Here is a 15,786-nt window from a genome sequence, read left to right on the forward strand (position 1 = left end):
TTAAAAAAACACCATAATGAAGCAATTACTATTTAAATAAATGAAATCACTTAAATCATATGGATTCAAAAATGATATAAAAATCCCCCAAACCATAACAAAGTCTAGCTTATTGGATTTGTAAACCGCTGCACACCCTTAGTTCCCTGAAGCTCAGACAGCTTCACATGGAGCTTAAACCAAAACCCGGGAAATATCAACCTGTGTAGTTAGCAGCAGATTAATATTGATCAAAGTGAGGGGTTTAAACAGTCCATTTCCACTGATAACCTCTGGAAACACAGCCTCACTGTACAGCAGATGTCAGTGAAAAAACACTATTATGTAACGCTATTAGCAGGGCACATGAATGGCACCACCACGCTCGGATGGACTCATACATTTCAGTGATCCCTGTCTGGGAGGCGCAGCGTGTGCATGATCCAGCAGCGCAGTGAGGTTAGGATTTTCCCAGCCATGTTTATCTGCAGTCTCTGAGTCCGGGCAGAACAGCCTGCTCTGAGATCAGTTACAGATGTCCCAAGCTGCCACCCCCTCCACATGAAAAAACATGTATTGTAAAGCATGTAAATAATGTAGCAGAGCATCATGTAAGGCTTTTTGGTGCCTCAATGTGATAACTTAGACTATAATGTTCACCACATGTGGGATCCAGTTTGGCTCCTCTTTAAAATGACTTTTTCCAAAAACTATAAATATGTAATAAACTACGGTTACGGTTACAGTGGTGTGTGTGTGTGTGTGTGTGTGTGTGTGTGTGTGTGTGTGTGTGTGTGTCTGTGTGTGTGTGCGGGGAGGGGGCCACATTTCCTTCCCTTGAACAATGACTATTTGGAGCATCTGATCAGTAATTAATCTGAAGGATGGAGAATTACTGGAACCATTTGGTGCCCCACTTCAGCGCAGAACCATGAGAACCCTCGCCTTTGTTTTCAGGGGTGGCAAACTAAAGAGGTTTAACATCTCTAATCTGATTGGGGCAGCCATCTGGAAGACTCCACCCCCCCCCCCCTCCTCCTCACACACACAACATCTCTGTATTTTTCCTCACCCGTTCACCCTAATGTGACCCATCATCTAACCTTCTCCCTTTACAGAACACTGTCATAGCCCACAGTGTGTGTGTTAAGCTTGTGGGACACTGACAGTGTGTGGGCCCATTCTCTGAGCGGTGTCAAGGTAGGGTGTCAGGTAGGGTGACACACACACACACACACACACACACACACACACACACACACACACACACACACACACACACACACACACACACACACACACACACACACACACACACACACACACACACACACACACACACACACACACACACACACACACACACACACACACACACACACACACACACACACACACACACACACACACACACAATATGACAGATGGGGCTTCAACTGCTCATGCAGGATTTATTCCCATGGAGGCATGAAAAATGACTTTACATACAAACCACCACTAATAATAATAATAATACAAATAATAATAATACACTTTACTTATATAGCACTCTTATAAAAACCAATATAAAGTGCTAAACAATTAGGGAAATATTGAATTAACATTTAAAATGTTTTAATTAAAATCCTAATGAAGTGTAGGAGCTCTGACAGCATGTGTTTTCGTCCTGACCTTGGAACAACAACAAAAGTACTTTAGGAGCGACAGTGGAAACATCTAAAAAGTCAAATAAATCTACTGTATTTACAAGATCACAGGTTTGCTTGTTGCATGCACTCCCCTCTTTCTCTCCACATATGTTCTATATTCATCCTAACTACCACTTAATTCATTAAAAGTAATATGGTTTTATTTCAAAAAGCCGCAGAAGTCAAGGTTGCTACAGTTTTAAAAATAGAGAAAAGAGAGAGGGAGGGAGGGAGAGAGTTCAGCATTCTGACCGCCTGGTGGAAGAAGCTGTTCCTCAGCCTGATGGAGCTCAAGCAGAGGCTGCGGAACCTTCTCCCTGAAGGCAGGAGGCTTAAGAGGCTGTTGGAGGGCTGGGTGGGGTCCCCCGCAATGCGGGTGAGGCGGGTGCTGTAGATGTCCTGGCTCACACTGGCTGGGGACAGACACAGAGCCTGGTCGTCGGTGGGGGGTGTTGTTCTGTGCTTCGAAGCGTGCAAAGAAGCCGTTGAGGTTGTTGAGCAGGGAGGTGTGACTGTCACAGGTCTGCGGTGGTAGTTTGTAGTCCGTTATGGTCCTAATACCCTGCCACAGGCTCCGTGAGTCCCTGCTGTCTTTGAAATGTCCTGTGATTTTCCTGGTGTACAGACGTTTAGCTTTCCTGATGCCACGGCACAGGTCAGCCCTGGCTGCTCTCAGCCCAGCTGGGTCTCCAGCTCTGAAAGCGGTGTCGTGGGCCTTGAGCAGTGTGCGGACCTCTCCTATCAGCCATGGCTTCTGGTTTGCTCGGATGGTGATGGTTCTGGTGGTGGTTACATCATCAATGCACTTGGTGATGTAGCCTGTGACTGTCTCTGTGTATTCTTCTATGTTAATGTGATGGTTGTAAGTTGCTGCCTGCTTGAACATGTCCCAGTCTGTCATATCAAAGCAGTCTTGAAGTGCAGCAGTACTGTCCTCTGTCCACACCCGTACCTGTTTTGAAACCGGTTTGGTAACCTTTACCCTTGCTCTGTAGGCCGGTTTCAGCAGGACAGTGAGGTGGTCAGAGGCCAATGTGGGGGAGGGGGGACGCCTTGTATGCTCCCTTGATAAAGTCGCTTATTGTAGTAGAATGATGCCGTGTGTGTGAGGGCCATGAAGCCCAAGTTTCCATACTATGATACTTACAAGGTGAGAGTAAAACAGAAGTCCAGTGATTTTGTATCACACTTCCACTTAAGAAAAAGGAGTCAAATTAAGTTTGAGTTAAGGTCTAACAAACACTGGATCCTACAAGTGCCGTAATGTAGGGGTCACCCATCACTGCTCCAAACAACACGTCTTTGCCATCAAAATCCTAGATCTTGAGTATTTAAATGATTAACGACAAACTCGTAACTGTAATGTGATGTACATATGTAATCAGTGACTGTTGTTTGTTATACAAATGACAAGAACTCGAGTTAAGGACTTTGGACAGTAAGCATCTGTAACGTCTTCCAGCAGAGAGCTTGCCCCAGGTGAAGCTCATGTACCTTACTAAAATGTTGCCGTGATGACATATTTTTATAGGACGACCCGGATGTTTACATCACAAGGTCTGCCTCGACAAAAAGCATTCGCATATCTATTGGATTTTGGAATATTGGAGGATATAAGACATTTGACAAACGCAAGTTCATGATACTTACAACATTTTCTTGAGCAGGATAATCTCCACATATTCACACAAATTTAAGAAAAGTCCAAGTGTAAAAGTAATTGCTGGAAGTAAAAAGCTAATGTTATAATATAAACTACGTATTTCCCAGTCACATGACTCTACGTCACAATCGCTAATCTAAAGGCGGCTTTTGTTTGGACTGTGGGCATTTAGTAGTCTCATTTAGTCAACCGCAGTTTTTATGACCCATTGAAGCTTCAGACCTTCCCAAGTGGAGTATTTACTGACTTATGTTAGGTCTTTGAAACAAACTTTTAATTATTTTCAGCTTGTGTTGAACACATTTGAGGCATCTAAAAACTGGAATCATCAAGGAAACTGTAAGTGGTAAAATGCTAACTCATTTCTAGGTTTAAAGACTCTTTCCTGCAAAACTTTATCGGTACATCTATCTCAATTTGGGAATCAATGTCATAATGCAACTTAATAGCATATTTTACACAATCAATCTACCAAAGTCTGTTAAACTTAGACCACTCCAGTTCGTAACGAAGGCTTTACATTATCAACCTTTATTCTTCAAGCAGAGAGATGTTTGGAATTAGCTTGACACTAAAGCAGTGTAACTTGGTAGGTCTCTGCCAGGTTAGGGATCTAACTTTTGCTGCCTTCCAGTTGTTCTGGGAAGTGGGAATACTGAGTTCCTGGACAAAATTTCAACTGGAACACCCCGAGGTGGGACCTCCTACTTGGAAATACCCAAAATCATAATTCAAAACAGATTCTTCGCATATGAACATTAAGAAACCCTTTGATAATATAAAATGTTTAGCTCTTCTGTATTTTCTGTGTCAAATTAAATCGAGTACATGGAACTGCTCATCATCTCTCTGTGGATAAGTTGCTACCATGTTTGTATTCCCAAAATACAAATAAAGCGTAAGTATAAACCGGTGTTGCTAACAATGGCTAACCCGAAGTGACCGTTAAAGCTGTAAACAAGGCAAAGAACTTTCCTGCAGGTGGCCATGTTCTGACTGCTACTGAAAGTCAAATCGGATGTGAGGTCACTCCCAGTTCCCACCTCCGAGTTCCAATGTAAATGGAACTCTGATGTGCTGAACCCAGTTTTCCTCTCTGAGGTTCTCACTGAGGCTAAGTCTATTACAGAGAGCGCAGTTTAGCCTACAAACTATATATTATTCATGCTCACTTTAAGCACACTATCTCAAAAACTCATATCAAGTGCTACATAACATACACACACACACAACCTCCTACCCCATTGTAACTAACACTATGGCCCTGAGACTAACACTAGAAAACTGTGGAGGCAGACTAAAATGTAACAACATTCTTCATCCTGTGTCCAGTGTTATACAGCTCCAAATTCTACACCCATGACACCCTGGAAGTAATTATGGAGGATGAGGAGGAAGACATGGTGGAAGAAGACCAACATGAAGGTGGGCAGAATTCTTTCTTCCTTGTGCCGCTCAGTTTAGGGTTGGATGGTTCGTTGCTAATTTTACCCCTCACATTCCCTAAAAATAGTATACAAATAAACAAGTTGTGCTTTCATCTGATGTGGCGCAGTCAGTGATGACATTCATGTTTCTACAGAGGCCAAGCTGCACCTGGTGAGGTACTCGTAGAGTTTCTGACAGAGAAACGCACACAGGTATCAGTCCTAAAAACTGACAGCAAAAGGCCAGAATGGGAGACAAACAAGAACAGAAATATGTACACACACACACACACACACACACACACACACACACACACACACACACACACACACACACACACACACACACACACACACACACACACACACACACACACACACACACACACACACACACACACACACACACACACACACACACACACACACACACACACACACACACACACACACACACACAGCAAAGAGCCAGCACATAGTGATGCATCTTAAAGAAGGACATATTCGTGTGCATGTTAATATGCCTCTCAAAACTTTGACTACCCTCCTCTTTTTGCTCTCAAGTACATTGATTCTTACTAAGGACATTTATCTTAAAAAATAGCTCACAATCAGATAGTGATACTTTTAGCAAACTAAACAGGAGGCAAACGTGCACGTGTTTCTCTCCTTCTGTGCTGTCTGACCTCTTTTCCTGGCTTCCATGGTGATGAGGATGGTGTGTGGTTCAGGTCGGTTACCGTACCCCTGAAGTTCCTCAACGTCTATCCACATCCATATTTTCCATTATGTATTACTGTTGGATTATTCTGTACACATCTATTGCATGTGTGTCCTTCCTGAAAGAAGTCTCTGTTGCTTTTTCAAAGTTTCTTTCATTTTCTTCCCATTACAGGCTTTATTTGAGAAAAGATTCCCCCTATATGATTTGTGATATTGGGCTATACCAATAAAACTTAACTGTACTTGGGGTTTGTAGATTAAATGGCTAAGCGGAAGCCTTGTTTCTCCATTAAATGTAATTTTCATTTTCAAAAGAACACACAAAAACAAGATGAACAGTGTTTTACAATCCGTCAATTGTGAAACATTGATTAGACCCTGTGCTGACAATAAGCAGGTCATCTTTCATAAATGATGAAAGTGCTAAATACTAGCTGCTGAAACAACACAATGCACAGAGCAGAGCTCTTCTGTGAGCGCTGACAACCCTTCAAAAGCAGCAGGGAGCCTTTATTCCAACTGACATACACACACCTTCTCAGCTATGCTCCTAGCGGGGCCACAGTCTGACAACAGTATAACAGAGTTAGAGAATAAATCTGACAGGAGGGAAAGTTTGCTCCAAATCAGTCCGTTTCAGAGTCTGATAAAACCTACGCGGCATACCAGCTTCTGAGAATGCTCTGTTTTATTTTCAGGCACAGGATTGTTAAACATTCTGACAGTTTATAGACAGAATGGGTAATTATTATTAAGACTAATCTGCATTCACACCTGTTTCCACACATACCATAAAAAGTCGTAATTTGATTCAGGATAATCTATTTTAGTTCGCCACCCAAAATAATATGGCGATAGTGTTCATTGCTCCTAGTACTAGGATGGGTTAAATGCAGAGGACCAATTTCACTGTGTGTGCTCTGCTGTGTGCATGTATGTGACTAATAAAAAGAGGGCTTCATCCTCCGAGTCTATCTATCTATCTATCTATCTATGGCAATACTATTGATAAGGGCAGCACGATTAATGCCAAAAATATGAAGAACCCTTTTATTCATCACAATTATTCAATGAGTTTAGGGACAACATATTTTATTGCACTTTCACATTTAAATAAACACCTCATTGCTTTTACGTACATCGAAAAAAATGAAACGTTGACTTTAATTAAATGTTTTATTTCAAGAAATGTCACATAACTGTATTAGGTTAGTTGATAGCAATAATTGTAAGTTGAACTTAATATGTATTTAAACTTAATATGATTGCTTTCCCTGTAAGGCCCCCAGTTGTAATTTTACAACATCACTTTAAGTTATCCTAAAAAAGTCAGTAAATGTTTGTTTTTATAAAAGACTACATTAACATCATTTCAGAGGTCCTTTTGCTCAGCCTCACAATGCTACTTGGTAGTAAAGGTCATGCCGTCTAGCCATAAAGTCACACAACTTGGATTTGTCAGATTCAAGTTCAAGTAAAACGCCTCAAATATTTGTTTTTGTAATATTTCAATGTCTAGAACATGTACAAATTTAGTTATTGTCACATTTGATTTTTATTTAAGTTTACATTGCAATATTACAAAATTTCCCTAAAAACTCTTTAATTTCTGCACCAGAGGTTTCCTACAACAACTGCTAATGTTTTTCTATATTTGGGCTTTACACAGTTAAGTAACCTAATACAGTTATCTGAAATCTGATGACATAATACATTTAGTTAAATTCAACTAGCGAACTTCTCAGTGTACATGCTGTGCTTCATCACTGCTATATACAAATGTGTGTATTACAATAACACCGGTCCTTATCACCAGTGCATCTCCAAAAAGCCACATTTTAATAAAATTGCACCGCAACTTTTTACCAAAAATGTAATGAACAGAGCACTTCCATGTTGTGTTATTCCCCTGGTCATTATCACATTCTCGCATAAAAAAAAAAAAAGCTTAGAATAATGATATTCTTCACAGGAAGTTTAGGAATGTTTTGTTTTGCCATGGAAACATTTCAAAGATTAGACTGTTCCTACGAGGAATCTGAAAAGTACACCTTCTTCCCTGCTCTCTGTCCTGCTGTGTAGTACGACTCTTCTTCTCTGGACTGAAGCTGCAACCTTCAGGAAACATTTTTTCCCAAGGCAGTTCTCCAAAACTGTGCTCCAGTCAGAGGCAGGAAAAACCCTGACTGTTGGTGTTTGCACTCAATTACCCAGCATTACTCATCAGGACTGCAGACAGAGCAGAGCACTGTCAGCAAGGTCCCCACTGTGGCCCTGACGCATAATCCCATGAATTTTCCTCCACTCTGCAACTAGGTCAAAGGGCGTCCAAGCCATCTACCCAACTCAATATATCTACACATAAGACTGTATGCAAGGTCATGGCCCCCCCGTCTGAGTGTGTACAACATGGAAAACACTCATGCAATGGTGCTTTTGTGCAACACTGAGATTCAGAGTTGAGTCACTTTGTTCCGGTTCCTTATAGAGTGCGCAGACAAGCGGGGCAACATGAGGTAAAGGGCTGGGCTGTGACATTTTAGTTAACCAAGCACAACGTCTGCACAACACATAAACAAACATTACATTAAAACAACTGGGTCAATAAAACCTGCCTTCCTTTTTATACTTTCACACTTTTGATAGATTGGACTGTGTTCAGGGTTTAAATCATTTATATAGGCCTCATACTATAGTGTGTGTGTGTGTGTGTGTGTGTGTGTGTGTGTGTGTGTGTGTGTGTGTGTGTGTGTGTGTGTGTGTCTTGATTTTTTTTGTGTGATTATTTGAATGTCCAGTCTGGATTAAAGTATTCTGATTTTCAAATAATAATGAGAAACAAGAGAATTATAATTATAATTATGATTTATAAACAAATGATCTACCTAATTACACATCCGAAAAGGGGTGGGAAGAAGTTTACACTTATTTAATCCCACCCTTTCTCCAAAAACTAAATTACAAAAAAATGTTTTTTTCTACAATATACACTTACAATAAGAATAGATTATATCATTATTACAACTTATATATATATATATATATATATATATATAAGTTGTATGTCATATTTGATAAGACACATATAAAAGACTATCTTTTTACATCCACCATCCAAAATACAACAACAAAACAAAAACATAAAAAACAAATTATAAATATAAATAAATACATTTAGATAAAAATGTTTGTTTTGATTATCTTGGCAACCTTTTGATTGGTCTAGTTCACGTTTATCCTGTCTGTTTCTGAGTACCCGAGGGATAGCATGAAGTTATGTGGATCAACAGTCCTGTTGAAACTAGGAAAGCCCGGTCAACAGGCCAGACTTTGGATTAGCGTTCATTTTTAAAAGTTCAATTAGACGCTCACAGCTGTGATACCACGTTGGACAACCAATGGACACTGCCTCGGTAGCCGGAAAATGGGAATGAAGAATGCTTGATACAATCAATTGTTTAAGTTCTGTACATGCACTATGGCAGAACTTAAACTGGAAAAAGTGTCCAACTGCCCTAAACTCCAAAGCTCTGAGAGAACTGGTTTGTGCTGATTGTACTGAAGATTTGTTAAAAAAAAGTTAGCAATCAATACATTAAAATGAACAGATATGATACAGTCTCTACTGTAAAAGGACTCATGATAAGATGGGTCCTCAATGGTTATAATCCGCCATCTGTTCCCTGGGTCAGAAGCACAAGTTCTTTATTAGAACACCAGCCAGCAACTAGGGCTTAATTATGTGGAAAGAAGACGTCATTCCAAATTTAAACAGTATTCCCATTGTAATTCTGTGAAGCTTCTTATTTTCTGTATCTTATACTATAAGCAATAAATCGTTCTACAGTGGGCATGGCCTACATAAAAGAGCAGTTTATATGCTTTATCCTATGTTGTATTGATCTACACAACATGTGATAAAGCTACCATATAAACTGCTCTTTTATGTAGGCCATGCCCATGTGGTATATGATGATATTAAAAACATTGGTGCATGATTTTATGTGAATAACAACATTGTTTTGAGCTTTTAACAGTAAAAACCTTCATTACAGTTGCATAGTTTCCCTTGTTCAAGCCTGGTGTACATGTAATATAATCATCATGAGCTACATAAACTTTAATTAAGTCAGCAAAACAGCAAGCTTTGTGTAAAAATTGATAGTTAAAGATACATTTGGAGCTCCCTTCAGCATTGATTCATCTCCAAACTGAACTGTACTTCTACTTGACAACTGGACAAGGGTGAGAGCTGGCAGCCCTGACCATAACAAATGTAGTAGTGCACACATATATTGCTCATGTGTGTTGCAATAATTAGAGGATCAAGTCTGAAGTGTAGTTCATATACTACTGACAGCAGAAAGAATTGTTTAGTAATAATGGTACAGGAATAAGTCCTTAAACACTAAAATAAGTTAGCATTGGAGCACTTTCAGGCTCCCTTTTCTTTTTTTTTATGGCTGAAAAATGGTCTGTGGACTTTAAATATTCGTAACTTTCGTTCAACACCATAACCTTTGTAAGTAAACTGCCACTGGTGAATGTATGAAGCTTCTACACTGACAAAATTGAAACACTGATTTTGTGTCAACAGGTTGCACATAACTGTATAAAGTTAGTAGAAAGCAATAATATAAGGTTGAACCTATCTGAACGTAATATTTTTGCTTTCAACTAACCTAATAGTTATATGCAATCTGTTGACATAATTCATTTAATTAAAATCAGCGTTTCAGTTGTTTCAATGTATGCGTTCTGAAACATGGGTTGCTAACAAGGGACTAAATGACAAAACTAAACATCATCACACAAAACATTAGCCTCCTTTAGCAGGTGGTGGCGTGAAGTAACGACATGTAGTTTGTTTAAAGCATAACGTTAGCTTATTATTTGTGTGAATTGCATTCCCACTTAATCCATTATAAAGGTGGTGTTAATATGTGGAGATTAGCTGCTGAACAAAACGGGGGAGCATCATTCACATTTGTATATTATAATAATATTCCAAAATCCAATGGAAAAATCCCATTGCTTTTCTGTCGAGGGAATCCTTGCGATGCTAACTTCTGCTTTGGCCTCCAAAAAATAGGTCATCACTGCACCACTCTTCTTGTTTGAAGAAAGTTGTAAACAGGTTTTAAAGGGCAGTGTGGGAATATCACATCAACCAACAGCAGGGAAGGCTGTTTGCAACATGGGAAGACAAATGGCTCTTTCTATGAACATGTTGACAAGCTCTCATTCTCTTTCTTTAAAAAAATATACTTTAACAATGTCTTATGGCCACGTTTGTAATAGACATGTTCTTATATTGAACACTAAGACTGTAACACTGTAAACGTGTTAACCTAATGTGTTTTAAATATCAGTTGTATTCTCCTTGACTACTAATAAAATGGTCAACCCTAATTTCATTGTTTAGTATTCCCTTCTGTTTAGAATACATACCAAAATATGACAGCTATACCAAGTACCAAACTGTAGATTTAGAGACCGACAGAGCATATTCAAAGCAAATGATAACAAAATATTAAAACATTAGATATCACATTACCCTCTTCACGAACAAACACAAACATTGACTGTAAGGAAACTTTTGGACCAGAAATTAAAAGCAGGATGAATACAAGATTATATAAGACTGGAGACAAAGTCAACAAAGCACTTATTCCAGATATGTCCAACTGCCTTTGAAATCCATTCCCCACAGATGAGAAGCAACTGCTACAATGTGCTGCTACCACACAGCCCAAAGCTGCAGTGTGGACACCAGTTGGTAAACGCAGGTTGCACGTGTCAGGAGCTAGCAGCAACACCAACACCTGAGTGCGTGCATGCGTGCGCGCGCTGGTGGTGGTGCAATGCAATGCCAGACCCCCAAACCCCCACCACCTCCAGCAGCTCAGCCATGGATGTATAACAGCGAGGAATGTGTCTGTATTCCTGAGCTGAGAGCTATCTGCCACACCAGCCCTACCACACACATCCCATCTCGTGACACATGCTGCGGTAAATGAATGTGTCTTAGCCGCTGCATGTATGCCGAACAATAGCCATATTTTCGACATGACTGGAAATTTAGGGAAAAAATGGTCCTGCATATGGTCAGCGGCTCCAATAACGCTTGAGTCATTACAGGAGTGACAGGCAGGCAGGTTAGCATTACTAAGCTAGTTAGCCGTCCTTACCTGGGTCTCCAGCTCCAGAAAACAAAGGATGCTGCTGCGGTTTCTCCCCGTTAGGTTGATGCGTCTCTTCGGCCTGACAGCATCCTGTTCCCAGCCAGCAGCACCCTGCCAGACTGCACGGCATTGAAACACGCACTTCCTGTTATTACTTTCACAATAATAGCCGATTTAGGTCTAACATTTTGGAATCTTGATTACGATAAATTTACCGACGTCTGTATGTTAAATCATTTATAGTTGCAGACAGAAAGCAGCCATGTTCTTTTTTTATGTTAAACAAAAACTAAAAATACATTTGAATTTAAAACAAATACAATCTACATTTTAAAACAGTGTTTGTTCAGTACAAGAAGCCACATCATTGCACCTTAAATGAACTATATGGATAAAGTAAAATATGCTGACATTTTATATTTATACAAATTATATTAGTCCTTGATACTCAGGTTATGTAGATAATACAATTATAGAGAAGTTACAAAAATGTTACACAGCATCAATTAGCTCCCATGTAAAAATTAAATCCTGTTTAAAAGTGTAAAATCGTGTTTTTCCGGTAATACTTGCACTAACGCAGGCTACTTTGACGCAGCTACCAGCAGCTCAGTCTCAGCAACAGATAGATGCGGCTGACCGGGAGAACAGAGGGAGACTGACTGCTCTTTACTGCATTTTACACAGATTATAAGCATCTACACTATGATATATACTGGGTTAATGTGATTTTCTTCAGTATATCCCCAGGAGTCTTTGTGTTCTTTCAATTATATTTGAGGTAATCTAATTATTAGATGGTCAGCTCCCCCTTTAAATATGAATGGAACGGTCCAGTAGTTAAAGGGCCAGTCCGTGTCTCGTCTTTGACAGCTCTTCAGACCACATTGACCGCTTCCCAGTTCCGCTAGCAAATAGAAAAACCCCTCCTATTCTAGTTACTGGCTGAGAGGCACCTAATGCACACAGCTTTTATGTTGCTTTTTGTTTTCATATTTTTAACCATGAATACCGTTATGCTGTGTTCCATATGTCAGGATTAGGGAATAAGGAATGATTAAAAAAAAAAAAAGTGTTATCATAAATATGCTATGCTATTACATTTTTTAATTTTTTAAACGTTTTTATACTTTTCCTTGGGGGGTTGATTTTTTCATAGTTTGGGCAGGCCCATGTGCTCTAATTTAAGGCTAGCCTTCTCCAGGTATAGAGTATTGCACTGCCACAAAACAGCTGGAGTTGCAAGAGAAAGGTGACAAAAAAATTATCCAAATTAGATTCAGAAGAGGCAAGGACATGCCATTTATTTTTTATATATAGGTCAAGCAAGCTTAAAAAAAAAAACAATCCTACAGTTCCAATGATGCAGCTCAATAGCCCTCTCTGCCTCGTAAATGGCCTCCAACCTTCACACCATCAGTTTCGAGAGACTTGACATTTCAAACCACATACAATCAGATGGATAGTTTTCAAAGTAAAATAATGATATGCTGAAAATCCAGCGGGCTTTCTATTGAACTCTCCTGAAACATAGTTCATAATATTACCCTCTTCTTTCTGTAGTCCCAGTGAATCACCATGAGTGGGTGTGAATGGCTGTCTGTGTGCTACTATGAGGACAGCATGTGTTAGGGAGCGCTGAACCAAAGCAAATGTGATCATGTGTGCCTCCGATGTGTGTTTCTGAACGCTATCTAATCAAAGAGGTTAGATGCTGCAAAGTAAAAATGTAACTGACTTCACACTCAACCCTAAATATCTACTGCTGTATACACACAGAGGGAAAACACGGAGAGCAACATAAAGCAAGAGGGAGAGAAGGGAGTCACAACTATATGAAGAGAAGGAAAGGTTAAAAAACCAGTACACTGGCTTTTTGGTATTTTGCGACTAATGGAAGCTAGATTACATTTGTTAGACTCCCTAGTGATGTCTGCTTCATGTCTGTCTTAAACAGCAAATGCAACATGTCACTGTGATATTTATATTTATATGTCCATAAATCCTTCAGAACCTCTCCTCTGTCACATCACTTACAACCTGCCTTCAGATGTTAAGTAGCTGCTAGTAAATCTGTCATATTAAATGCAGGTTAAACTGAAGTGTAGGAGGTATTATAATTCATGAAGCAGACTTCAATAACTTCGAACTTGCTCTGTGTACAGTTAAAAGAGGCTACAAAGGGATGCTTTATTTTTCTAAAACTCTTATTTAAGGAATAACTCTGTATTTAGTGAACTGTGTCAGAAATCAAGTTACTTGCATGCTGTCAGAAATCAAGTTACTTGCATGCTGTCAGAAATCAATTCTTTCTGACTTTCTAATTTCTGACCCATTTGTATTGAACACATTTATTCCTGGCTTCAACTTTTTTTTTAGAGGCAATCATTGACAGTAATGTTGCACTGTGAGGGAACATCGAGAAATATGTGACTGTGCTCACAGACGTACAAGATTTGGTTGCCATTGGAAAAAACTGTTGTCCAAAACTGATGTGGAGGGAGTACAGAGGGACCTGCAGTTGATGTGTATTGAGATGCAATGTGATGATACCCTCTGAAGTTTCCACCTGCAGCTCAGAGTTCTACAGGGGTATCGAAAGATGAGGCAACATAATGACAGTATCCTTCCATTTGACTCTACATGCAAATGGAAGGGCCGCAGACCTCCACAACAACACTTTCAACTGACCTGACAGCTATTCTTCCGTCCAAGACCTAGAGTCAATATTCCCATTACGAGGGATTTTAACTGCAAATTAAAATAAATGTAAATCCTCTTACAGCTGGCTCCAGTGTACAGCACACAGAGCATATAACCAGTATTGGAATAGACGCCTGAATATATTTTTTCCCACATGTGGCCACTGGTATAAACGTTTTAGACAGCCCTCTACACCATGAGTGGTTTCGAGTGCTGGAGCCAGAGTTTTAACTCAACGCTACTTTGACACTGTGGATGGCTATGTCAGAGTGGAGGTTTTTGGCCTCCATGAAACATCATATTTTTACCCACTGAATGCTATGGTAAGGTTCTGTTTGGTTATTTAAACTTCTTATCATCAGTGTTTCCCTGGACCTTCAGTTTTTTGGCTAGACATTAGGTCGGACAGGATTTGGTTGAATATATTTATTGGATGCCTTTAAGCCCCTTGTTATTTTATTCAAAGCACCTCCAAAAATCTTCCCTAAAAGTCTTGGGACAGGGTGGTTCCCACAGATGGAGAGGAGGAAAGAGGAAACGTGTCGAGAGTCAGTAAGTGTGCCTGCTTCACTGAAAGACAGTGCTGTTTCGCTCCATGACACACACACACACACACACACACACACACACACACACACACACACACACACACACACACACACACACACACACACACACACACACACACACACACACACACACACACACACACACACACACACACACACTCTTACAGCCTCTGAGGCTCAGTGTTTGTCATGTGGGCAAACCCACACACTGTTACCTAGCAACAGTAGAAAACCAGGCTACAGAGAAAGCATCCTTGTCATCACAGACTCTCACTCAGGATCAGGCCCTGTGGATCGTTGTTTAGGAAACAAAGTGTAAACAAATTGGGTATTTTTTTAATACCCGAATATACGACAGAACACACACATGACTAAAATACTGGTATTTTAAAAAATATTACTTATTTTAACTCTTGAATGAGTCAAAAAATATTGATGTTGCGCTTACAGTAGAAGCTTTAAAAATGTTTTAAATCGACATAAAACTATAGGTATATGTAAGCCTCATCCAAAAATAAAAGTTTTATGTCAAAACACAGTTGAGAAATAAAGTTATTTTATTTATACAAAGAATTCTAAACAAAATAAATATAGCATAAATCTATTTAAAATGTTGTATATACAGTCTATGGCACAATGTAACAAAGCTAACCTTGGCTAACGTATGTACATTCACTGTCACAATCTAAACAGACATTAGGTACTGGCAAAACCTAACACCAGCTAATGTATATGAGTGACAATTGGAAGCTACCTACTTTACAAAAGTGACAGATGCTAGATAATGTTAGGTCAAGTGTAGACCACTCCCCTACCCAAGCCCACCTCTCTCTAGGAGTCATCCGATCC

At 39.6% G+C, this 15,786-nt stretch overlaps 1 protein-coding gene across 1 annotated transcript in view; it reads right to left on the reverse strand.

The window, feature by feature from the left end:
* Positions 1-11,813, reverse strand: part of fam110b (family with sequence similarity 110 member B) — a 49,445-nt gene extending 37,632 nt beyond the window's left edge. Inside the window, exon 1 of the mRNA XM_063885128.1 lies at positions 11,672-11,813. The gene's annotated coding sequence lies outside the window, so the exon portion shown is untranslated. The remainder of the gene's footprint in view (positions 1-11,671) is intronic.
* Between the last annotated feature and the right edge of the window lie 3,973 nt (positions 11,814-15,786).

This window comes from Eleginops maclovinus, chromosome 6, assembly GCF_036324505.1.
Source record: "Eleginops maclovinus isolate JMC-PN-2008 ecotype Puerto Natales chromosome 6, JC_Emac_rtc_rv5, whole genome shotgun sequence".
Classification (NCBI taxonomy): domain Eukaryota; kingdom Metazoa; phylum Chordata; class Actinopteri; order Perciformes; family Eleginopidae; genus Eleginops; species Eleginops maclovinus.